Below are 27,202 nucleotides of genomic sequence, written 5' to 3' on the forward strand. Positions count from 1 at the left end.
TAATGAATGGAAGCGGTGGGCTGCAGCCGACGCCACTTTGCCCATCCCTCGGCCGGCGGAGCGGCTGGCCGCTGCCGCTGCTGCGGCCGCCCGGGGCGCGTGCAAGGTCAGCGACCCGCGGCTGACCTCACGGCTCGTCTCTCTCTCTCTCTCTCTCTCTCTCTCTCTCTCTCCACGCTCCTCTCCACTCCTCTCTCGTACCTGTCTTTTTCTCTCAATCACGCCGCCGCCGCTGCAAGGTAGCGGCCGCCGGCTAACCCACACAGGCTTCCGACGGCCAATACCATTACTGTCGCCATCCGGGTCACGTCGGGACGCTTCCACACCGTTCGCGCACCTTATCTGGTAGTTTGTGTTATTACACATCGCACGTCCGTCTGGTTCTCCCAGTGTTTCTTTCTCTTCTGGCGCTTATCCATCAGACGCGATGCTCGTTCTACCTTTCCCCCCCCCCCCTCTCTTTTGCCAACACTGCAATTTTTGCTACCTCGATCCTACTCGTCGCGATAATACGAAATGGTTTGCGGTCGGTGAATCTTCTAGCTCGTCCTGAATCTACTGCAGCATTTTGTTTTGACAGTATCTTTCAGTACGTGCACGGCCCCCTCCCCCTCCATCCTTTCGATCCCATCCTTGGAGCAATGCAGAGCTATGACTGTTTGCCTAACTGATCTTGTACAATCCTACCTACTTGCGACCGACGAATTTACGTATACTTTGAGTTATAAGTAACCTTTCTCCTCCTTTATTTTTGATTTCTCGAATCGTTCTGCGGTCACCTTCAAATACTGGTTCTCTAAATTTTCTACCGGAAAAACTGGATTCCGCAGAAATGTTGGAACACGTGAGGCAATACTGACCCTACGACTTATCTTAGAAGCTAGATTAAGGAAAGGCAAACCTACATTTCTAGCATTTGTGGACTTAGAGAAAGCTTTTGACAATGTTGACTAGAATACTCTCAGGCAGGGGTAAAATACAGGGAGCGAAAGGCTATTTACAATTTGTACAGAAACCAGATGGCAGTTATAAGAGTCGAGGGAAGCAGCGGTTGGGAAGGGAGTGAGACGGGGTTGTAGCCTGTCCCCGATGTTATTCAATCTGTATATTGAGCAAGCAGTAAAGGAAACAAAAGAAAAATTTGGAGTAGGTATTAAAGTCCATGGAGAAGAAATAAAAACGTTGAGGTTCGCCGATGACATTGTAATTCCGTCAGAGACAGCAAAGGACTTTGAAGAGCAGCTGAATGGAATGGACAGTGTCTTGAAAGGAGGGTATAATATGAACATCAACAAAATCAAAACGAGGATATTGGAATGTAGTCGAATTAAATCGGGTGATGCTGAGGGAATTAGATTAGGAAATGAGGATATATAATGAAGACTGGCAATGGCAAGGAAAGCGTTTCTGAAGAAGAGAAATTTGTTAACATCGAGTATTGATTTAAGTGTCAGGAAGTCGTTTCTGAAAGTATTTGTGTGGAGTGTAGCCATGTATGGAAGTGAAACATGGACGATAAATAGTTTGGACGAGAAGAGAATAGAAGCTTTCGAAATGTGGTGCTAGAGAAGAATGCTGAAGATTAGATGGGTAGATGACATAACTAATGAGGAGGTATTGAATAGAATTGGGGAGAAGAGGAGTTTGTGGCACAACTTGACAAGAAGAAGGGACCGGTTGGTAGGACATGTTCTGAGGCATCAAGGGATCATAAATTTAGCATTGGAGGGCAGCGTGGAGGGTAAAAATCGTAGAGGGAGACCAAGAGATGAATACAGTAAACATATTCAGAAGGATGTAGGTTGCACTAAGTACTTGGAGATGAAAAAGTTTGCACAGGATAGAATAGCATGGAGAGCTGCATCAAACCAGTCTCAGGACTGAAGACAACAACAACAACAACAAATTTTCGTCCACGAAAAGAACCTTGTCTTCCTTCGAGGAATTCCAAGATGAGTTCACGAAGAATCTCCGTAATACTCGCGTGCTGATCGGACCTACTGGTAACAAATAAAGCAGCCCGCCTCCTGCTTCGGCGTCTTCGTCCAGTCCCTCGGGTCGACTCATCTGCAATAACTTAAATGTTTCTACATTTGGAGCAAGGTGCCATTCATCACACCAACTAGAAATTTTGTGTAAGTCATCTCAACGACGACATCTTCGCGTACACCACAGCATCATCAGCAAACAACCGCAGATTGCTGCTCATCCTGTCCATTACATCATTTATGTACGTAGAGAACAATTGCGGCCGTATCACACTTCCGTGGCAGTCCTGGAGATACCGTTGTCTCCGATGAACACTCGCCGTTGATGATAACGCACTGGGTACTGTTACTTCTGAAGTTTTCGAGCAAGTCACATTTCTGGGGATCTTTTTCGTTTTGCCTTATTTAACGGTATGCATCGCAGCACCGTGTCAAATGCTTTTAAGCGTCACCGACAGCATCATTTTTCCGCTTCGACAGCTATGTGGTGAAAGTGCGCACGTAAGCAGAAATTATTAATAATTTGACCCATTCGTAAAAAGTAATCTGAAACCAGTAGTTCGTACGAGTGCTATAGTTTCTCGACCTTTACTATAATCAACCGATTTAAAACGTAATACAGTGAATAACTGCAAATAGCACAAAGATGTGATTGCGCTCTATTCCGTACTCCATGGAGTAATTATTACCAATGATTGGCCGGCCGTGGTGGCCAAGCGGTTAAAGGCGCTACAGTCTGGAACCGCGCGGCCGCTACGGTCGCAGGTTCGAATCCTGCCTCGGGCATGGATGTGTGTGATGTCCTTAGGTTAGTTAGGTTTAAGTAGTTCTAAGTTCTAGGGGACTGATGACCTTAGAAGTTAAGTCCCATAGTGCTCAGAGCCATTTGAACCAATGATTGGGTAATCGTGTTCCTGAGAGAGAAATTTATTTTGAGTATACATTATAGAAACTATCTCTCAGTTTCCATTGGAAATTATAATAATAGGATCATTTAAAGAGCAACATGGAACGTTTAATCACTTTTATTTGCACATTTCAAAATTTTTGGAGTGTTAGTTTGCTGGATAAAGAGTCGTCACAAACATAGTCTTATCTTAACTATTTCTCCACAGGGCAGCATAACTCATTACGTTCTTTACTACATGTAGGTAGGAATTCAATGCGCCAATAACCTGGTTATCGCAAACACCGTCATCTTCATTGTCACATATGCTAGAAACACCCGATACCTTCGATAACACTGGTATTTCCTCCTTACTTATGGTTCCTTCTTCTTCTTCTTCTTTTCCGGTTGCTCAGTAAAGCTCGCACATACACCTTTCCCATTCTTCCTCTTCAACGCAGTTAGGTTTTATTTTAGGCTAATTTTCCTCTGATTTACAGCAATATATCTGATATGATGAGGACCTGCAACGAATAAAAGACTGTTTTTGTTTTACTCCTATTCGATAGAGATGTTAGGAAAATGTTACACAGTTACAATGATATTTTATGGCATTAAAATCTAATAACCACAACAAATTTATAACTTTCGTAATAAAAAGTCATGGTGGATACTGCTTCAGTTCTGTGAAAAAATTCAGAAAAATCCATACCTTGTCTTCCATACAGATCCACTGGTTGTATTTCTTGCACTGCTTTTAGTTCTGCTAGAGCAATGCTGTTATTGACATGTTCACAGTGACAGAATGTCAGCCACTGCAGGCTAGTGGTCATGTCATTCGTATCGCTTGTCCAGACCTGAATTAGGATCTGGTTCGTATATTTTTGTCTTTTTGAGGTGGCTAAAACCAGTGATAGGGCCAACACACTAGCGGTCAGTTCAAAGCTGGAGCTACACAGTAAACGCCTAAGTCAAATTTAACCTAAGTAAAGGAGCTATACTAAAACGATTTGGGGAAACCGCAGAAAACTTATGGCTGGCGGAAAGGGGATTTGAACCACCGTCCCTCGAAATGGGAGTCCAGTGTATTAAGCAATGGCCACCTAGCATACTCGTTAGAGACGGATTGCACTAGCTCACATGAGGACGGTTGGGAAAATTTACGGAAACCTCGCGAAACTTAAATATAGGAAATGAATCATGGTTTTCCAGAAAGCAGACCAGGGTCTTAGAAAGTGCACCACCTCTGTCCCATGTTGATGGTTGTTGTGGCTCGGTGTGACTTGGAGCGTTTTTTTTTTTTTTTATGTCACAAGAGTTTTGAATGGACTGGTGCCGTCTGCCACGAATTCGTCTTATCTGCCACTCTCTTCATCTCAGAGTAGCACCTGCCCCCAGTTACTTGTTCGATATATTCTAGTCTCTGTCTTTCTCTACAGGTTTTAGCCTCTAGTACCACGCACGTTATCCTCTGATGCCTTAAGATATATCCTCTCACCCTGTCCTTTCTTCTAATTCTTCTTCTTCTCTATCTTCTCCATACATTCGTTTCCTCTCCGGTTCTACGAACAACCTCCTCTTTTCTTATCAGCCCATCTAACTTTCGACATCCTTCGATAAGCGCAAAACCTAGAACGCCCGATTCCCTCCTTTGCCAGTCTTCCCACAGTCATGATTCACCTCCATACAATACTGTTCTCCAACCGTACATTCTCAGATATATCTTCCTGAGATGAATTCCGATGTTTAATGCTGCGAGACTTTTTTGACCATGCATGCCCACTTTGCCTCATTTTTATGTCCTCCTCGCTTTGCATGAACAATAGGTGCGAGAAACTGCAGCTCTATCTCGTATCGTTTCTAATCCGAGTACTTAGTTCTTGTTCTTCAGTTATTAAGTGTCCCGCGTGGTTCTTGTGCGTACTGCATATCACTTGTCATTCTTTATAGCTCGCACTTGCCTTTCTGAGAATTTCAAACATCTTGTACCATTTTACAGACTCGGAAGCTTTCTGCAGGTAAACAAACCCAATGAACACGTCTCGAATTTCCCGAAGTCTTGCTTCCGTTACCAAGCAAAACGTCAGAACTACACTCCTGGAAATGGAAAAAAGAACACATTGACACCGGTGTGTCAGACCCACCATACTTGCTCCGGACACTGCGAGAGGGCTGTACAAGCAATGATCACACGCACGGCACAGCGGACACACCAGGAACCGCGGTGTTGGCCGTCGAATGGCGCTAGCTGCGCAGCATTTGTGCACCGCCGCCGTCAGTGTCAGCCAGTTTGCCGTGGCATACGGAGCTCCATCGCAGTCTTTAACACTGGTAGCATGCCGCGACAGCGTGGACGTGAACCGTATGTGCAGTTGACGGACTTTGAGCGAGGGCGTATAGTGGGCATGCGGGAGGCCGGGTGGACGTACCGCCGAATTGCTCAACACGTGGGGCGTGAGGTCTCCACAGTACATCGACGTTGTCGCCAGTGGTCGGCGGAAGGTGCACGTGCCCGTCGACCTGGGACCGGAGCGCAGCGACGCACGGATGCACGCCAAGACCGTAGGATCCTACGCAGTGCCGTAGGGGACCGCACCGCCACTTCCCAGCAAATTAGGGACACTGTTGCTCCTGGGGTATCGGCGAGGACCATTCGCAACCGTCTCCATGAAGCTGGGCTACGGTCCCGCACACCGTTAGGCCGTCTTCCGCTCACGCCCCAACATCGTGCAGCCCGCCTCCAGTGGTGTCGCGACAGGCGTGAATGGAGGGACGAATGGAGACGTGTCGTCTTCAGCGATGAGAGTCGCTTCTGCCTTGGTGCCAATGATGGTCGTATGCGTGTTTGGCGCCGTGCAGGTGAGCGCCACAATCAGGACTGCATACGACCGAGGCACACAGGGCCAACACCCGGCATCATGGTGTGGGGAGCGATCTCCTGCACTGGCCGTACACCACTGGTGATCGTCGAGGGGACACTGAATAGTGCACGGCACATCCAAACCGTCATCGAACCCATCGTTCTACCATTCCTAGACCGGCAAGGGAACTTGCTGTTCCAACAGGACAATGCACGTCCGCATGTATCCCGTGCCACCCAACGTGCTCTAGAAGGTGTAAGTCAACTACCCTGGCCAGCAAGATCTCCGGATCTGTCCCATTGAGCATGTTTGGGACTGGATGAAGCGTCGTCTCACGCGGTCTGCACGTCCAGCACGAACGCTGGTCCAACTGGGGCGCCAGGTGGAAATGGCATGGCAAGCCGTTCCACGGGACTACATCCAGCATCTCTACGATCGTCTCCATGGGAGAATAGCAGCCTGCATTGCTGCGAAAGGTGGATATACACTGTACTAGTGCCGACATTGTGCATGCTCTGTTGCCTGTGTCTATGTGCCTGTGGTTCTGTCAGTGTGATCATGTGATGTATCTGACCCCAGGAATGTGTCAATAAAGTTTCCCCTTCCTGGGACAATGAATTCACGGTGTTCTTATTTCAATTTCCAGGAGTGTATCTCTCTGGTGCCTCTACCTTTCGTAAAGCCAAAAGCGTCGTCCCCTACCTGTTTTGGGACAGTATTGCCAGTTTTTGGTGAAAGTCCAGTACCAGTCGCTAGCTCGTGACATCCGCCACTGTGCAATCCCGGCCGGCTGGCTGCTCGGAGCGGGACACGCCCACGGCCGCGGCCCGCGCTCTCCTGCCCGCCCGTGGCTGCGCCGGTGTCGAAACGGCCGGGCCACGGCAGTACGGAAAACTCGCGGGGAGCCTGCCCGCCATCCCGCACTCACTCGCTGCTCAATAGCCGGTGCTGGCGGCCAGCGAAAGTGGGCGCCCGTCTCGCCGTCCCCCCCACTCCCCGGATAATCGCGAAGAGCGCGGCCGGCTGATTTACGGCCGCCACGGCCGCGTACGGAGGAAGAAAAACAGCGCTTCGCCTGCGCGAGTAACGAGTCCTTTAAATTGCTGCGCGCGGCCGCCGGCAGTAAGTCACCTGGCCGCTAACGAGATGCGCCTACTCGCTCGCGACCATCGCCGCCCCACATCGCTTCCGAGTGGTCGCGCTCTGCAAGGAAGTTCCTAACGGACCGCGAACGTGTCACCGTCCGTAGTCCGCCGTCAGTCACACGTGCGAAACTCTTTCCCACACGTCACATTGCTCCATGTCAGGTGACAGTAACAAGTACTGACCGCCACAATTCTTTTTCGTACTACCTGTAACCTCGCACCTTGCTCTGGCTCGCTCTGGTTAAAACAAAAAAGAAAGAAAGACAAGAAACACGTTTCTAATACTGTATGTATGGGAATGGGATATACACTACTGGCCATTAAAATTGCTACACCAAGAAGAAATGCAGATGATAAACGGGTATTCATTGGACAAATATACTAGAACTTACTTGTGATTACATTTTCACGCAATTTGGGTGCATAGATCCTGAGAAATCAGTACCCAGAACAACCACTTCTGGCCGTAATAACGGCCTTGATACGCCTGGGCATTGAGTCGAACAGAGCTTGGATGGCATGTACAGGTACAGCTGCCCATGCAGTTTCAATACGACACCACAGTTCATCAAGAGTAGTGACTGGCGTATTGTGACGAGCCAGGTGCTCGGCCACATTTCAGTTGGTGAGAGGTCTAGAGAATGTGCTGGCCAGGCCAGCAGTCGAACATTTTCTGTGTCCAGAAAGACCCGTACAGGACCTGCAACATGCGGTCGTGCATTATCCTGCTGAAATGTAGGGTTTCGCAGGGATAGAGTGAAGGGTAGAGCCACGGGTCGTAACACATCTGAAATGTAACGTCCACTGTTCAGAATGCCGTCAATGCGAACAAGAGGTGACTGAGACGTGTAACCAATGGCACCCCAACCATCACGCTGGGTGATACGCCAGTATGGCGATGACGAATACACGCTTCCAGTGTGCGTTCACCGCGATGTCGCCAAACACGGATGCGACCAACATGATGCTGTAAACAGAACCTGGATTCATCCGAAAAAAATGACGTTTTGCCATTCGTGAACTCCTATACACGGTTCGAGAATAATAATTCCCTTTCTTCCCTCACGTAAAATGCACATCAGATCTTTCAAATAAACCATCATTTTCCCTTCAAAATATCCTGTAACCATCTCGTCTTTCTCTGTCCTCTCACCTGGTGAAAATAAACTACATCATTTGACAAAAAAAAATCTTGGTCATTTTAATAAATCTGTACATAACATTCCATTAATATATAACTCCATGTCAGTAAACATCACCAGCTCTCGCACAGCTTTAACTTTCATTCTCTTCGAAGTTATGCTGACAAAGCCTCACTAACGTCTGATAATAACTAAACTAAAATTATCCACTTCCATCTACGCAATACAGGAATTCACGATCAAAGTCTCACTGGAAAAACAGGGACAATGTGTAATCGTTGCTCTGATGGAGGATGGCATTCAGCGGGTTGCGTCCAGTGAACACATATTCGAGAGCGCGGTCCGTCGTCAAACGCTTCACACATTCTCCCCGTGATCAGCCGAGATTAAAAGAGAGAAATATAATTTTGTAGTCGCATAAGATACACACATAATTCAAAACAAAATAAAACGTCGAATAAAATGTGTCTAACGTACATTACGCCAGCGGCTGCGAAAAGCAAGTGTCAAAAATATATTTGCGACACAGCAACGTGAAACAGTATTCCTGTGAGGGAAGTCTCATGCCAGTCACTTGTACGACCAGTTCTTAAGTACTGTACCAGTGTTTGGAGTCCCCATAAAGTCAGCATCACGACAGATGCCGAACGAATCCACAGAAGCGTTACCAGGATAGTAACAGGTCAGCCTCGAACATATGGAAGTGTAACTGCAGTTTTCTGGGAATTTAAATGGTAATGTCTGGAAGAAATGGGACGTTGTTCTAGCGAAACTCTGTTCGGTAAATTTAAAGAACAGCATTCGAGCCGGTATGAGTGGCCGAGCAGTTCTAGGCGCTACAGTCTGGAACCGCGCGACCGCTACGGTCCCAGGTTCGAATCCTGCCTCGTGCATGCATGTGTGTGATGTCCTTAGGTTAGTTTGGTTTAATTAGTTCTAAGTTCTAGGGGACTGATGACCTGAGAAGTTAAGTCCCATAGTGCTCAGTGCCATTTGAACAGCATTCGAGGAAGACGACGCGATTAATCAGCTACACACCGTCGTGTACCTCCCGTGGCGATTATGACAATGGGATGAGAGAGCTTGCGGCACATGCAGAGGCAAACTGTAACACTTCATTTTCTTTACTTCGTTTACAAATTGACAGGAGTAAACGAATCACAGACTAGAAATACGGCAAAGTCACTCAAGGTTAAAAAAGTAATTTACAAAAAAAAATGGCTCTGAGCACTATGGGACTTAACTGCTACGGTCATCAGCCCCTAGAACTTAGAACTACTTAAACGTAATTAACCTAAGGACAGCACACAACACCCAGCCATCACGAGGCAGAGAAAATCCCTGACCCCGCCGGAGTAATTTAACAAATACACAAAGAAATTAATTTTATTAACGTACAAGCTGGCAAACTGTAAATTCAGGAGTCAGAAGATAAACAAGTATAATACTCTACAACAGTGTGAATTCAATTTTCACTATTTGAACTGTATTTATTTTCATTAATGCAATTACCATAATCAGTGGCTTAACTCGCAATCTCGATCCAAACAATTTATAGTTTCTTGGGAGAATGTCGAAAGCAACCAGTTATCGGTTTTTTGCGTTTCCAGCAATTGGATGAGATAAGGTACTATCTTCGGATCTCTCATTTCCATGCAAATGAAGAATCTGGAATTAATAGCTAACGGCTTAATATGATGTTAACATGAGACAATTCTTTTCGAGATACGAGAAGTAATCTAAATGACTTAATAAATTATAATACTGTATATTATGACTTACATGTATATTTCATAAAATTCGACGTGCCTATCGCAAATAAATCTGATTTTCCTAACGAAAGTCAACCTTTAGCAACTAAATTAGAATAATTCTGTGTACAAGATCGCCTAATACTGTTTCAAAGATGGCACTTAAAAAAGTCGTCGCTACGAATGACTTTAACAGTCACTTTCGACACGTCAAACCGCTAGCTCCAGAATACATTGAAATATTAATCTCGAGGACCTCCAACTTTATGAAACATCAGTTTTGCCACTGTGGAAAAGAGCGTAGAATGTAGAAATATCTTATCCCACTCATTTAATTTTCACAGTAAGACGCGGAATTACATTTAAAAGAGTTTTAATTAATTTGACTCTCGATGTGGAAGCCTATTTCTTTACAACTTAACAGCGTATGATAAAATTACTGCACATTATGGAATGTAGAACATGGGAAAAAGGAAATATCGTATTTGTTCTTGGCACCATCTGATCATCAACGTCTTATAACCCAGCGGAAAGTGTAAAATGAGAGTAAATTCTGTCTTTTTCTCAGCGCTGAAGCAGGAAGGAGCAAACTGCGACTCAGACTTACATATTCACGCGTTTTCTCACAGCGCTACGTCGTTTTACACTCTGAGTAAAGAGCCGTGAAGATGATGTTTAAATGGTCCAAAAATAAAACAGAAACTAGCTCATTCAACGTGTTAAGTGCGTTCACATGGTGTTATAATAAGAAAATTAGGCTCCCACGATCAAGATTTATTCACCCTGGCGCGCTCAGTTTTAGGGACCAGAACTGGTCCGATGCGACGGGTTTGTCCGGCGCTATTAACACGCCACGGCTGTTCCTCTTGTCACCTCTTTTTCGCTGCCCCGCAAGATTACGGAGATAACTCTAAAGTTTATTTAACGGCGCACGCTATAAGCATTTAAATTTAAGCAGTAATCACCTGCCGTACATAACAATTATGCCAGGTGCTTCGTTTCAGGAATCCACACTACGGAAGATATTAAAGTGAGGCCTCTTGCCTTCAGCATCAGACGATCGCTTCCCCTCCATATTCAGCTTCCTGCGAGTTTCGGAGGTATACGGAGCCAGTGAAAAGTGAGAACGTTACATAAACACTTACAGGTGCTACGAAGTCGGAAACAGAATTTATATAGTCATAGCTACATCGGTGACTGAGATAGTGGTTGCATTGCTGAAGTTGGGACAACAGAGTTGCTGTAGTGATCAACGTAATTGTTGTGTTTTTTCCTTAATGTTAGGACTTTCCAATATTTCGTAAGCAATTCTCTGTGAATTACGTTTATTGGGAATAATGGTCCGTTTCTGCGAGTGACAAGAACATAGAAATGATTCAGTCATGTAGGTTTCTCTGACCTCGTATGCAGTGTAGTACACAAACCAGGAATTCTGGATTTTAATACCCATAATCATTACGATTCTGTTGTACACTACTTAGTGGGTGCTTCATTTTGTTATACATTTGTATATACATGAGAGTCATTCATTAAAAAGAGACAAACTGGTCTGGAGAAAAAACTGGTAGTAGGGCAAGTTTGGTACTTTGACGGCTTTAAGTTGGCATCACTGGGATGAGCCCTGATCAGCTGATGTATCAATATTGTTTTGTTTATAACTTCAAGACGACGAGTCCGCTTGAAACGTCCACATTAGGTGAACAACGTTCTATTGTTCGTTTTTTACTTGCTGAAGGCGAGAAACCAGTGAAAAAGTTTATGGTGAAGGTTGTATGAATCGTGCAAATTTTTACAAATGGGTAGAGCAGTTCAAAAATGGTCGAGACTCAGTGACTGACGAGCATCGTTCTGGCCGACCAGTTGCAGTTTTAACTCCATCACTTGAAAGTCGAACTGATGACATTATTCCTGCCGCCCACCGTGTGACTGTGAAAACGATAGTTGATAAGGTATACAAGACGGAACCCAGAGGAGTTGACGCGGATACACAAGGAAACAAGGTTGAGAGTGTGCACAGAGCTAAAGGTACATTACGAAAGAGAAGGTGAGCACTTCAACAAAATTTTGACTTGTGATGAAACTGGGGTTCACTATTATGAGCTAGAATCAAAAAGACAAAGCATGGAGTGAAAGCACACCAACTCACCAGTCAAGAAAAAATTCTAAACCCGAGCATCAGCAGGAAAAATCATGTAACCGGTGTTTTTGGATGCTGAAGGTCCAGTTCTTTGTGATTATCTCGAAGAGCAGCGTACAATGAACAGCCATTACTACTCGGATTTGCTCTTAAACAAGGTGAAGCATGAGAGAGAGAGACGTCGTGGATCTCAGAGGAGAAGTGTGATTCTCCAGCAAGACAACGCACGTCCTCATACTGCTCAACTAACCCGTGATACCATCGACAAAATGGGCTGGAAAGTACTGCCTCATCCCCCTTACAGTCCTGATTTAGCACCTAGCGATTTACATTTGTTTGGTGCACTGATGGAGGCATTACGTGGGAAGAGGTTCCAGGACAACGAGGACGTGAAAAAGTCTGTGGGAAATTGGTTCAAACATCAAGATAAAGAGTTCTTTGCAGCCGGAAAAAAAAAGCTTGTAGACTGTTGGAACAAGTGGATAAAGATTCTCAAGAGGATTATGTTGAAAAGTAGAAAAAGTATTGTTTTGTAAAAATAAACGCTTTCTTCTCCAGATCAATTTGTCCCTTTAATTATTGAATGACGGGGACAGGTTGCTTACAACAGAACAAGAAAAAATATCAAGTAGACATGGATTCTAAAATGCTTACCATAAGAGCATTTGTTCAGTAAAAGAGATGCGTTTCACACCAGCGAAGATGAACAAGCGCTCTTCGTTCTTAAGATATGCATTTTAGAGACCATGTTTACTAAACATTTTTTTTTTTTTTTTAACAGTCTGAAAACTTGTAGGCTATTGCAGGGCAAAGTGTGCTGAGAAATAATTGTTATCATCATCATCATCATCATTTAAGACTGATTATGCCTTTCAGCGTTCAGTCTGGAGCATAGTCCCCTTTATTCATCATCATCATCATTTAAGACTGATTATGCCTTTCAGCGTTCAGTCTGGAGCATAGTCCCCTTTATTCATCATCATCATCATTTAAGACTGATTATGCCTTTCAGCGTTCAGTCTGGAGCATAGTCCCCTTTATTCATCATCATCATCATTTAAGACTGATTATGCCTTTCAGCGTTCAGTCTGCAGCATAGTCCCCTTTATTCATCATCATCATCATTTAAGACTGATTATGCCTTTCAGCGCAAAATAATTGTTAAGAAAAAGAAATTCGATAAGTTGTGCCGTTTTTCGAGTTAATTAGCATTGAATGTAGCCAACCAAGACATTGCGCGCGCAAATTCAAGTAGCCCGCCAGAGACGGTATCTCCAAACGTGTTATTCGTTTGGTTTCCTAAAATCAAATGAGAGAGCGATACAAAAATTGGACATGGGGCGAAACCGAGACAAAGTCTGAGCAGTCCCGTGCGATAGCATCTACGCTATGAAAACAAATGAAGCTAATTGTATCTAGCGGGCCGCTTGAATTTTCGCGCTCAGTGGCCTAACTGGCTAAATTCAATGCTAGTTAACTTGGAAACGGCGCAACGTACCGAATTTTTTTCTTAGCAATTATTTCTCAGCACAACTTACCCTGAACCATTCTTACAAGCTTTTCAGACTGTTTCTGACCACGGTATAAGTACTGAGTCGTGCAAGAAGATGGAGTTTGTTTACTTATTCACAATACTGTTCTGTCTACGAATACTGACGAACAGGCTATATTATTCCTAGGAAGTATTGTTGGATAATATACCGAAATACTAAATTGCTATAGTTTGCGCTACAACACCCTGCCCTAAGGCACCAAATTGATTTTGTAAATCTTTCGAGAAACTGTATACATTAACGTAGATGGTAAATACTAAATTGATTTTGTCACTGGAAACTCTAGCGTGGATGGAAGTAATTGTAGCGTTTAAGTCTCTGTTTATAACTGACTAGATAAAACGAAACAAGTGTTCTTACTAATGCTTCCAAAGACATTAGGTACGACCCACCACGTATTAGAGATATAAACGGGGTTTTTGTGCCAGATGTTTAAAAAATTGGGAATGCGACGTTTTGCACGCGATGAAAATGAAAAAATAGGGGAAGAAAGTACAATGCCTGGAATGAGATATGCTACGTCGTGTTGCTCCATGGCGGGTGTTTCACAGAATTGAAAACGCGGCCGGCTGCTGGCACCATGATGCGCGCGCCAGCGCTATCAGGAACATCTGCGCATCAAGTGGACAATGGAGAAGCTGGTGACCCCGTTAGGACCTGTTATGCGTCTCGCGCAGATGTACGCCTCGCGTTGGGTTGTTGTTCACCGCAGCACGGCTCCTTGCGCAAGTACCCCGCGGCTGGTGTTACACACACATACAAGAAGAAAATACAGGCACACAGCACGTGCCTGTAGCTCAGAGGCGAAATGCCATCCCAGTGACGAAACGAGGTTCCACAGCTACGCCCCCTTCTCACAAACGCACGCGTCTTTTTCGAGATGTGGTACTACGTAGCCAGTTGCTAGTAAAGTTCATAAATAACATTCTGCTGTTCTTAGTTAGATTAAAAACAGCCGACCAGTTGCAAAGGATAAAGTAATCTTTACCTAGGTTTCGATAGATTTAAATCTATCTTCTTCAGAAGGCGGCCTGAGGAAAATGAACATCGTAATTTATATGAAAGGTATACACATAAGTCAAGATTTGAGTTTAACATATGTTAAGAGAATCTTGTGTTACAAAATATGAGAAGGATTACTTGTACTTACAGTGTTACATTAACATGGAGTGATATGTCATTGCCATTTTTACAAACATCTGCATAGCTCCATTAGTCCAAATAAAATATAGCCCTGAGAATAGGGTTTGTCAGATAAATAAAATTAAGTACATGGAAGTTGGAGAGCGCATAAGCAACTGAGTAAAATCGGCCTGCGTGGTAGCACTGCGGCCAGGGCAGGTGGCGCTCAGGTCGCGAACTATGTGCCGATTGGCGTACTGAAGCAACACGTAAAGTATAAATATTAATTGCGTCCTTAGATAGAGTGACAATAAATAAAAGGAAAGCATTTAACACTCCCATTATGACAATGTGGGAGCCTTAGGAACAATAACGTAAAAACATACATCAAAAAGGCAGGTGGCGCATACGCCATGAGTACATGCAGTGGCATATACAGCCAAAATAAAAATTATATTACCATATTAGTGAAGCACATAGAACGTATATAAGTCAAAACTTTAAGAATAATCAGTAATGGCATCTTAAGACATAAATTACGAAACCTGGTCCACAATCTAGTTAATATGCATTCACTGTTCTGCTGTTCATTTCGTAATCGATAAGGTGACGTAAGGAAAAGTGATACTTATTAATCAAATATTTATATAAGACACAGTATAAATCTACACAGTGTTGTAACAGAGAATAGGAAAGTCACAGTTCAAAGTAGACTGAATGATACGTACGGGGGGAAATGTTCACAAGCTGTTTTTTAAAGCCCGTCAGAGTTGTGACCAGATATTTTTTAACCGTTTCCCACATTTCCATTCTCGTTTTATATTCTATTGCTGCGCTTCACATTATTTTTTTAGGCGCTAAGAACAGTGGAAGATATTAGTGTGGATATTTCAGCAGGTGGTTCAATTTCACGTTCATGTCTTTTGCCGCTGCTGATCTTCGGATTCTCAACTGAGAAATAAGTCACTCCCACCCCCCGCCCTTATCACACGCAACTCATGTTCCTCAAAGGGGTGCAAATCGAATCAAATCACTCAATCCTGCTGACAGCAAAGGACATACACGCAATCCTTCGAACAACTCGCCCGCCTCCCTAAGAAGAGGGACTGAAAACTGCAAAAAAATAAAAAAGCTGAAGGAAGTGAATGGAAGAGAAAGACTAATATATTTACGTTCTCATTTGTATATTTTATTAAGGGAACATACTCGTCTTCAAAGATCAATGGAGGGAGCAGGCTACGTGAACTGGCTGTGAAAGTCTGCTTGTAAACATCGCATGCTTCATCTGAAGTGGTTTAGCAAAATCCTAGAAACTGTAAATTAGGACTGGCTAGACGGAACATCAAACCTGGTACTGTAGTCAGAGGAAATAAATACTTTTGTTCCATTTCACTCTCTACTAGAGAAAAAACAAAGCTACCTGTGACTTACAGTGACAAAGCTGAGGAGATCAAAGAAGACTGACAACTTCGAAACCTCAGTCACCACCAAGAAAACTGCTGATGACTAACTGTATATACTGAAGAATATGGACAGCAACGTGGGCAACAAAATGCGGTTTTAAATAAAACAAAGGCAAACTCGCAGATGGTGGTGTAACATCACCGAAACATGTGTGGATTTTCTTCTTAGGTGCTCAGCTATCAGGTTGGTTGGCAGCAGTCCGCCATTAATTTCTGTCTTCGGTCTTCCTCTTGAGAGTGGTACAGGTGGTGCACCTGGTATTGTCCAGGATCTGGTTGGTTTATTCTAGTCTCGGTCTGCCTCTTGTATTTTTCTCTTCTACTCAACTTTCAATAATACTTTCAATGATTCTGCGTTAGCACCACATCTCGAATGCTGTTATTCTATGTTTTTCTGCTTCTCCGAGTGATCATGTTTCACTTCTGTACAGCAGCACACTCCCAACAAACGTCTTTCTGGGTTTTGTTCCTGAGGTGTTTGTCTATGCTGCTGGTTGTGAAATGGTTTCTTGTTAAATGGTTCAAATGGCTCTGAGCACTATGGGACTTAACTTCTGAGGTCATCAGTCCCCTAGAACTTAGAACTACTTAAACCTAACTAACCTAAGGACATCACACACATCCATGGCCAAGGCAGGATTCGAACCTGCGACCGTAGCGGTCGCGCGGCACCAGACTGTAGCGCCTAGAACCGCTCGGCTACTCTGGCCGGCGGTTTCTTGTTAAAAATAGCTTTTACCTGGTGGATTCGGCTCACAATAACCTTCCTTGACCTTCCGTCTAATGTGATTTTAGTCCCTAGGTGGGCAAAGGAGTCGACAGTCTCCAGTCGCTGATTGTTAAGTCAGCATTGGGAAACCGTGTTTTGTCTCCTTACCACTAAGTTTTTTGTTTTATTTTTATTAATTTTCATATTATAGGAACAACTGAAGATGGTTTCCATCTGGGGCAACATCGCCTTCTCGTGGTACTGCACCTTCAGTTGACACTGCGATATCGTCAGCATAGCATGTCTGTTTTCTATCCACGAATTTTAATGCCAACTATAAAGAGAGAAAAATTTGAAATTTCAAAATCTGTTTCTCGTTCATGCAAACAGGGACAAAATCAGTTAGTTTTCCTGAAGAAAAATAACCTCAGGATCAATAATCTCGGAAGTACTGTGTTTCTCCACTGGCGACGTCACAGAATTGTCTTTTTCGGGAGAGCCATCTAAAGGACAGCCTGTCTTGTAACTGCATTAGTGCATCTACGGGTTGTTACGAAAAGGTACGGCCAAACTTTCAGGAAACATTCCTCACACAAATAAAGAAAAGATGTTATGTGGACATGTGTCCGGAAACGCTTAATTTCCACGTTAGTGCTCATTTTAGTTTCGTCAGTATGTACTGTACCTTCTTGATTCACCGCCAGTTGGCCCAATTGAAGGAAGGTAATGTTGACTTCGGTGCTTGTGTTGACATGCGACTCATTGCTCTACAGTACTAGCATCAAGCACATCAGCACGTAGCATCAACAGGTTAGTGTTCATCACGAATGTGGTTTTGCAGTCAGTGCAATGTTTACAAATGCGGAGTTGGCAGATGCCCATTTGATGTATGGATTAGCACGGGGAAATAGCCGTGGCGCGGTACGTTTGTATCGAGACAGATTTCCAGAACGAAGCTGTCCCGACTGGAAGACGTTCGAAGCAATTGCTCGGCGTCTTAGGGAGCACGGAACATTCCAGCCTATGACTCGCGACTGGGGAAGACCTAGAACGACGAGGACACCTGCAATGGACGAGGCAATTCTTCGTGCAGTTGACGATAACCCTAATGTCAGCGTCAGAGAAGTTGCTGCTGTACAAGGTAACGTTGACCACGTCACTGTATGGAGAGTGCTACGGGAGAACCAGTTGTTTCCGTACCATGTACAGCGTGTGCAGGCACTATCGGCAGCTGATTGGCCTCCACGGGTACACGTCTGCGAATGGTTCATCCAACAATGTGTCAATCCTCATTTCAGTGCAAATGTTCTCTTTACGGACGAGGCCTCATTCCAACGTGATCAAATTGTAAAATTTCACCATCAACATGTTGGGCTGACGAGAATCCGCACGCAGTTGTGCAATCACTTCATCAACACAGATTTTCTGTGAACGTTTGGGAAGGCATTGTCGGTGATGTCATGATTGGGCCCCATGTTGTTCCACCTACGCTCAATGGAGCACGTTATCATGATTTCATACGGGATACTCTACCTGTGCTGCTAGAAAATGTGCCTTTACAAGTACGACACAACATGTGGTTCCTGCACGATGGAGCTCCTGCACATTTCAGTCGAAGTGTTCGTACGATTCTCAACAACAGATTCGGCGACCGATGGATTGGTAGAGGCGGACCAATTCCATGGCCTCGACGCTCTCCTGACCTCAACCCTCTTGACTTTCATTTATGGGGGCATTTGAAAGCTCTTGTCTACGCAACCCCGGTACCAAATGTAGAGACTCTTCGTGCTCGTATTGTGGGCGGCTGTGATACAATACGGCATTCTCCAGGGCTGCATCAGCGCATCAGGGATTCCATGCGACGGAGGGTGGATGCATGTATCCTCGCTAACGGAGGACATTTTGAACATTTCCTGGAACAAAGTGTTTCAAGTCACGCTGGTACGTTCTGTTGCTGTGTGTTTCCATTCCATGATTAATCTGATTTGAAGAGAAGTAATAAAATGAGCTCTAACATGGAAAGTAAGCGTTTCCGGACACATGTCTACATAACATATTTTCTTTCTTTGTGTGTGAGGAACGTTTCCTGAAAGGTTGGCCGTACCTTTTTGTAATACCCTGTATAATTCAGTCTCCGATATGGTGCTAATGCCAGCGTTAGATCGTATGTTTATGGGGAGTAATGCCGCTAGGCAGCTCAGAAAACTAGGGCAGAAGGGACAGTCCGCTATCAGCGGCAGTGGCGCGTCTGGTATGATCACCGGCGCACCTGCGACGTCGGGTCACAACAGGACTCCTCGTATGCTACGCGGTACGCCCGCTGCTGTTGCTGACGCGGCCCCACACCGGGCATCCGATCCGGCAACTTTTTTCTTTTCTTTTTTTTTTTTTTAACCTCTCCTCCTACCCTTTCGCAGTGTACGTGGGAGGATAAAAAAAAAGAAGAGGCGAGAGGCAGTAAGGGATGTCGCGCGGAGCGGCGACAATTTCCGCGAAATTCTGCCCCCTTCCGCCCCCGACGGCCGCCACCATTTTCGAACAGAAGCAGAGCTGCGTGTCCCTTGTTAAGTGGAAGATGTAGCGGCCAGCAGCGCCGGCCAAATCCTCATTAGCATGCAAACCATTAGCGAGCCAGCGAGCTGGGCGAGGGGAACGAGAAGCGAAGCGAAGTGACCGACTCCCCACCTCCACCTCCACCTGCGCCACCTCCACCCTGATTTGCAGACGCGGACGCACGCGCACACACATACACAGACACGCACACACACACGCACTCTGATGAGCCTCTGCTCCGATGTTCTCGCCGTACTCTGGCCTACAAGTACCTCATTCAGAGCTAAGTATTTATTCTATTGACAGCGTTTTAAGTCAGATTCACCAGATGTTCTTGAGGTGAATCATATAAATGTGTCTGGAAGAGAACCACCTGCCACCGAAAGTACTTGCTGCTTGATTGCACGCAGCAATCGTATAGCCTCGTCTCAGGGGCAAATAGGATTATGCAGCATTATGACAGAATGACGGCGACACTAATTAGCAACGTTTTACTGTAACTGAGGCACTCGGGGCTAGATAACGGTAAGCCACATTTAGAAAATTTTACAGGAGAGACATGTCAAGGTTCAAAAAAATGATTCAAATGGGCCTGAGCACTCTGGGACTTAACATCTGAGATCATCAGTCCCCTAGAACTTAGAACTACTTAAACCTAACTAATCTAAGGACATCACACACATCCACGCCCGAGGCAGAGTTCGAACCTGCGACCATAGCGTTCGCGCGGTCCCAGACTGAAGCACTTAGAGCCGCTCGGCGACCTGGGCTGGCAAGATTAAAAAAATTTCGTAAATGGTGTGATGGACAGAATAGGTGCGTTTGTTGTATTATAGGACACAACGTACGTTAAGGTTTTCTTGTGACGTGAAATACAACGTTTGTAAATACTGCGCGTAGTTAAAAAAGTACAAGGACTACATATGGCCGGCCGCTGTGGCCGAGCGGTTCTAGGCGCTACAGTCTGGAACCGCGCTGCTGCTACGGTCGCAGGTTAGAATCCTGCCTCGGGCATGGATGTGTGTGATGTCGTTAGGTTAGTTAGATATAAGTAGCTCTAAGTCTAGGGGACTGATGACATCAGATGTTAAGTCCCATAGTGCTTAGAGCCATTTGAACCATTTTTTGACTACATATGATTTTGTAGCTCGTCATTGTATATCACCAACATTTTAGTGGTAACATTTGGCTTCACTTACCACTATTTACGTTGCTCTATGCGTAATTTAAGACAATGACATCAATTGATTCAGGTTCATCAGCCTGCCCCGTGGCTTCTTACTGAGTGAGGGATAAATAAATCCGTATATCCATGGTGCTCCGCATGTGTATAGCAAAGCAGGTCTATGATGTCAGACAGTTTAGGAGTAGGACGACTAATCGATTTAGTGTTAAGGTCGTAATTCATATCTGCGTAGGATGGCCACACTTCTTGACATTAATTTCGTGGCATTGATAGGAAAACTGAATCAGGATTTAAGGCCAAAAATTTAAACACTGTTGCTCCTGAAAAGTTAATTGTTTGTCCATCAGTTGCTATATTTCTTTTTCCTATGTTAGGAATTAAGTCTTCGTCCTTACAGAAGAAACAAAAATACACAAATTACTAATAGTATGAACTCACGAAACCACACTGAATAATAAGGAAATGTAACAGCTATTTAGTTGCAAGCCACAATAGCATCTATATCGGGTACCTAGTGATAGCCATCATAAGTATAACAGTCATTCACGGCTAGGGCTCCAGATAAATATGTACGAAATTGTCCCATAGTCCGTGGTTCCATTAAATACTAGTTTTATTTAAGAGAAGTACATGTACCGCACTGTCATGATAACCTACATAGTCACGTGTTGTAGCATCCCACGTCAGATAATTCCATTTTGTTGTTTCTTACCTCTTATGCTGCTGCAATAAACATGGATTTTTATGAAAATATAAATATACAACTCTGTCATCGCACTTGGATTCACACTCAAAACAACTGGCTTCTATATCTGTTCCACAATGCATTTTTTCATCTGAACAACTCACTATGTGTCCTGCGCAAGACACCATCTCGCTTTCCTCCAGTAGATACAAAAAGTGAACAAATCTCAATATTGCTTTGGCTCTGGCTTACCATTATCTAGCCCCGAGCGCCTCAATTAATTAATAATAACTTTAAAATGCTTAATGGCAATAACTCAGTGCCCTCTTGCGTCAATCTGTCTGGAATTGCCCAAGTCCGTCGGAATGCGCAATGGACATGAATGGATGCAGGTGATCAGACGGATGCTTACGTACGTGTGACCTGTCAGAGTCGTATCTAGACATATCAACGGTCTCATATCACTCCAATTCCACACGCTCCCACACCATTAGAGAGCCTCCACCAGCTTGAACAGTCCCCTGCTGACATGCGGGGTCCATGGATTCGTGATGTTGTCTCCATACCCTTACAAGTCCATCCGCTCGATACAATTTGGAACGAGACTCGTCGGATCAGGCAACATGTTTCCAGTCAGCAACAGTCCAACGTCGGTGTTGACAGGCCCAGGCGAGACGTGAAGCATAGTGTTGTGGAGTCATTCAGGGTACACGAGTGTGCCTTCGGCTCCGAAAGCAGTATCGATGATGTTTCGTTGAATGGTCAGCACACCGCCACTTGTTGATGGTCCAGCAATGAAATCTGCAGCAATTTGCGGAAGGGTTGCACTTCTGTCGCGTTGAACGATTCTCTTCAGTCGTCGTTGGTCCTGTTCTTGCAGCATCTTTTTCCGGCCGCAACGATGACGGAGATTTGACGTTTTACGGGACTGCTGATATTCACGGTAGACTCCTGAAATGGTCGCAAGGGAAAATCTCCACTTCATCGCTACCTCGAAGACGCTGTGTCCCATCGCTCGTGCTCCGACTATAATACCACGTTCAAACTCACTTAAATCTTAATAACCTGCCATTTTAGTAGCAGTAACCAATCTAACAACTACGCCATATAGGTGTTGGCGACCGCAGCGCCGTATTCTGCCTGTTTATATATCTCTGTATCTGAATACTCATGCCTGCACAAGTTTCTTTGGCGCTTCAGAGACGGTTTTATGGCAGCTCCACTAGGCGCCTCACTAGTGTACTAGTTTACAATGTTTAACTATCTCTGTCGTGTTATTGTACAAGTAAATGTTCGTGCTATAATGAAGACCTTCTCCGTGCCCAGCCAACTGAGACACATGTTGTTGTTGTTGTTGTGGTCTTCATTTCTGAGACTGGTTTGATGCTACCCTATCCTGTGCAAGCTTCTTCATCTCCCAGTACCTACTGCAACCTACATCCTTCTGAATCTGCATAGTGTATTCATCTCTTGGTCTCCCTCTACGATTTTTACCCTCCACGCTGCCCTCCAGTACTAAATTGGTGATCCCTTGATGCCTCAACACATGTCCTACCAACCGATCCCTTCTTCTAGACAAGTTGTGCCGCAAACTTTTCTTCTCCCCAATCCTCCTCATTAGTTATGTGATCTACCCATCTAATCTTCAGCATTCTTCTGTAGCACCACATTTCGAAAGCTTCTATTCTCTTCTTGTCCGAACTAGTTATCGTCCATGTTTCACTTCCATACATGGCTACACTCCATACAAATACTTTCAGAAATGACTTCCTGACACTTAAATCTATACTCGATGTTAACAAATTTCTCTTCTTCAGAAACGCTTTCCTTGCTATTCCCAGTCTACATTTTATATCCTCTCTACTTCGACCATCATCAGTTATTTTGCTCCCCAAATAGCAAAACTGCTTTACTACTTTAAGTGCCTCATTTCCTAATCTAATTCCCTCGGCATCACCCGACTTAATTCGACTACACTCCATTATCCTCGTTTTGCTTTTGTTGATGTTCGTCTTATATCCTCCTTTCAAGACGCTATCCATTCCGTTCACCTGCTCTTCCAAGTCCTTTGCTGTCTCTGACAGAATTACAATGTCATCGGCGAACCTCAAAGTTTTTATTTCTTCTCCATGGATTTTAGTACCTACTCAGAATTTCTCTATTGTTTCCTTCACTGCTTGCTCGATATACAGATTGAATAACATCGGGGAGAGACTACAACCCTGTCTCACTCCCTTCCCAACCACTGATTCCCTCTCATGTCCCTCGACTCTTATAACTGCCATCTGGTTTCTGTACAAGTTGTAAATAGCCTTTCGCTCCCTGTATTTTAATCCAGCCACCTTCAGAATTTGAAAGAGAATATTCCAGTCAGCATTGTCAAAAGCTTTCTTTAAGTCTAGAAATGCTAGAAACGTAGGTTTGCCTTTCCTTAGTCTAGCTTCTAAGATAAGTCGTAGGGTCAGTATTGCCTCAAGTGTTCCAACATTTCTACGGAATACAAACTGATCTTCCCCGAGGTCGGCTTCTACTAGTTTTTCCATTCGTCTGTAAAGAATCCGCGTTAGACACTTATAAGACGCACAACTGAGGCAAAAAAAAAAAAAAAACTGCACAACTCCTGTTAGATACTGCGTAGCCAGTTTTATGCGTGTTTAGTTAGACGGGAGCGAAACTAATGTAATCCCGTTATTGTACCTTCAGTACTTTGTGTGAAAGTTCAAACCGCGCCTCTCTGACAATTAGGCGTCCGTTCAATTGTGAACGGGGAGTATTTGCGTCAGATCCGCTTGCAGGGGAATTACAGTTTCGTCTCGCCAAACAAGCGCACAGCCAGAGGATGCAGCGCCGACCGGCCCCGGAGTCACGTCGCGTCCCGCAGGTAGTTTCGTAATACCACCGCTGGCGGCGCGCGCGGCCCACTCGGCGTATTAAAAAGAAATTCCCGGCGGGCGCAATATCCGCTCTTCCACAGCGCATTTATTCCGCATGGAGTTTTCACGCATCGCCTCCGCCCGCTTTGCGTCCGAGAGCAATAGGCGTGTCTGCAATACGCCGCACTGCGAACCCGTTATCGAATAACACGTATTAAAGCACGTGAAACGCGCGCATAATGAGCCATGATTCAAATTTGTTTCTGCACAAACAATGGACGACGTAATTAAGCCGAAGCCTGGCGCACGATTTCCCACGGCAGAAATCGAACCTGCCTCTTCTCTCTCCCTGCGTGCACTACGCATTGTTACGTACCTGACTCCGTGCGAGTGTACGAATGTGTGTGTGTGTGTGTGTGTTTGTGTGTGTATATATATATGTATACATATACGCATATTTTTATTTTTTCCTCTCGTGTACTTACTTAATTACTTTTCGACTCCGCAACGCCGGTCGACATAATATAAATCTATATTAGGGATGGTATAAGAGTGAAATAAGACAAAGGCAGGTGTGTCTATACGCGCTACCAATACGGCCGACTCTGAATGGCTTGTCAGTTCCCACAACTAAATCGGCGCCGCGACACGGACCCGCCGGCGCTAACGGGACGTCGCGTGTCGGGCCTCGCCTTGCAGCGTTGACGTCTCTCGAATTCATCACCTCGTCACTTCTGCTTGCACAGTGCTGACGCGCCTGCCCGCTTGACTATGTATGGTAGCTTCAACACGCGAGGACCAACAGTTCCGGCAATTCTTCCCTCCCACTGCTACAGCTCGTAACAATGATACGATCGTACAAAGTGTCTTCTCAAGTACGTGATGGATTCGAATGATGATTGAAAAGTAAAACACAATACACTGAATGTTCAGGTGAATCAAAAGCTACTCCGGGAGTAACACAGGATATCATTATTGGACCGATACACTTCTCAATAAACGACGCCTAGTTTTATTTTTATTTCGTAGCCTCAGACAGATCTGTAAGACGAAAGTGAATATCACAAATTGTTTATGCACGTATAAAACATGTAGGTGTTGACTATTTTTTTCAACGTAACGGCTATGGTGATTGAGATATTTGTCGTAAGAGTGTATCAGCTTTCCCACCGCTTTGCAATATTGTCTACCTGTCGGCCCGAACCATGACGGTTCCTTGCAGTTCCTCTTTCGAAAACGTCACTGGAGTTCACCCTGTGGTCAACAATGAGTGCGGCTAAGCTCGAAGAAAATAACTTTGTGGTGGGAGTATGAAGAGGTGCCATTGCTGCCCACTTACAGCAATCTATGCTTGACAAGGTTCTGCGTATTTCTACCCAGGGAGCAGATGGTGTTAGAGAAAGAAGAGCGACTGGCTTGGGGAGTGGCCCCTAGCACTCGCCTTGCTGAAACGCCGTTACAAAGTTGCTTTAACCATAGTGCAATTGCATTGCAGAAGCGATCCATATCCACAGAAAAGCAACGGATGGCATACTGTCCGTCAGGAGCCGCTCCGCTTCGCAACAATGCCCGACCACCCCTGCGTGCTGTCTGGATTTGGCGTCACCTGCCTTCCACCTTGGCGGGAGCTGTTTGACCTAAAATAGCTCCACAGTCAGGCTCCATATATTGTACAGTGGGAATGTTATGATAGATACTCAAGTAGCCTTGGTGCTTATGTTGAACAACAGGGAAGTATGCAAATTATACATCTACACAATTCATTCCTGATATTTATATTTGTTTTAGCTTTTGGTCCTTCGTTCTCGTGCATAAAAGATTTATCAGATAGGGTCAGCGGCTCGGTGATTGCCCTTTTAAGTTGTTGGGTAGTACTAAATGGCTCTGAGCCCTATGGAACAACTTCTGAGGACTTAGAACTACTTAAACTTAACTAACCTAGGGACATAACACACATCCATGCCCGAGGCAGGATTCGAACCTGCGACTGTAGTGGTCTCGCGGTTCCAGACTGAAGCGCCTAGAACCGCTCATCTACAGCGGCGGGCTGGGTAGTACTAAAGATATGTACACCAAGGCTGGAGTGTTTGTACTTGCTGTATGAATGACAGCTGTCCTCAAACACTAATGTTTGTATTCCAGCTAAGAGATGAATTTCGGAGTTTACAAGTATGGTGTAAACAAACTCTTTCATACAACATGAAAATAAAACAGTCTAGTGGATTTAAATGCAGGACGTATGGTTGCAACCTCATCTGCACCCTACAAAATTAATTCCCTTCAGTCTCTTACACTGCTGCATAAAAGTTCAGGTAATTAGTTGCGATAATTTATTAGATTGAATTACTTAGTGTCAACGTTATTGATGAGACTGATATTCGAGCTGCGTAGTTTGTACAGCAGTTGTAGACTGAATGTTGCCAACGCTCTCACAAAGGAGACGGTTGGGAAAGCAGGTACATTTGGGTGCAGCGCGCCCGTCCTTTCCCCATATCTGCGAGCGGGGGGACACACAGTAGTTCCGTTGCTGAAGGCGGACTTGAAATTCCCGCCTGGCCCTCTTTGTTTAGCCGTGCGGTTCTAGGCGCTGAAGTCTGGAACCGAGCGACCACTACGGCCGCAGGTTCGAGTCCTGTGTCGGGCATGGATGTGTGTGATGTCCTCAGGTTAGTTAGGTTTAATTAGTTCTAAGTTCTAGGCGACTGATGACCTCAGAAGTTAAGTCGCATAGTGCTCAGAGCCATTTGAACCATTTATTTAGCTTTAAGCTGCTTTCCGTAAGTCATATGAGGCAAATGCCTTCTTCATCGTTACTTTATATTCATCTCTGAGGATTTAGCACCTTCCCCCATCCACTGCCCTTCTAGAACTGACCCTTTGCTCCGCAAAAATGTCTTCGATTTGTTCTTTGTATCCTTTCGAGGCTACATCCTTCAACAGTTTAGGCGCCATGTCTCTGCTGATACGACACTAGAGAAAGCTTTGCGATGTCGCTACAGCCGAGTAGCTTTGCTACTTGTGTCCATCACTCATAAATGGCAGGCGCGTAACAATACGCGAGAAGTAACTTTTCTTCCCTAATCCGCAACTACAGGAAATTCTTTTGCGACACAGAATACTGAACACCCACATGGCCAAGTCAGGAACC

General features: G+C 44.8%; 1 protein-coding gene across 1 annotated transcript in view; it reads left to right on the forward strand.

The window, feature by feature from the left end:
* LOC126094662 (steroid receptor seven-up, isoforms B/C) overlaps positions 1–27,202 on the forward strand; it is a 527,180-nt gene that overhangs the window by 401,954 nt on the left and 98,024 nt on the right. The window lies entirely within an intron of this gene.

The sequence above is a fragment of the Schistocerca cancellata genome, chromosome 8, assembly GCF_023864275.1.
Source record: "Schistocerca cancellata isolate TAMUIC-IGC-003103 chromosome 8, iqSchCanc2.1, whole genome shotgun sequence".
Classification (NCBI taxonomy): domain Eukaryota; kingdom Metazoa; phylum Arthropoda; class Insecta; order Orthoptera; family Acrididae; genus Schistocerca; species Schistocerca cancellata.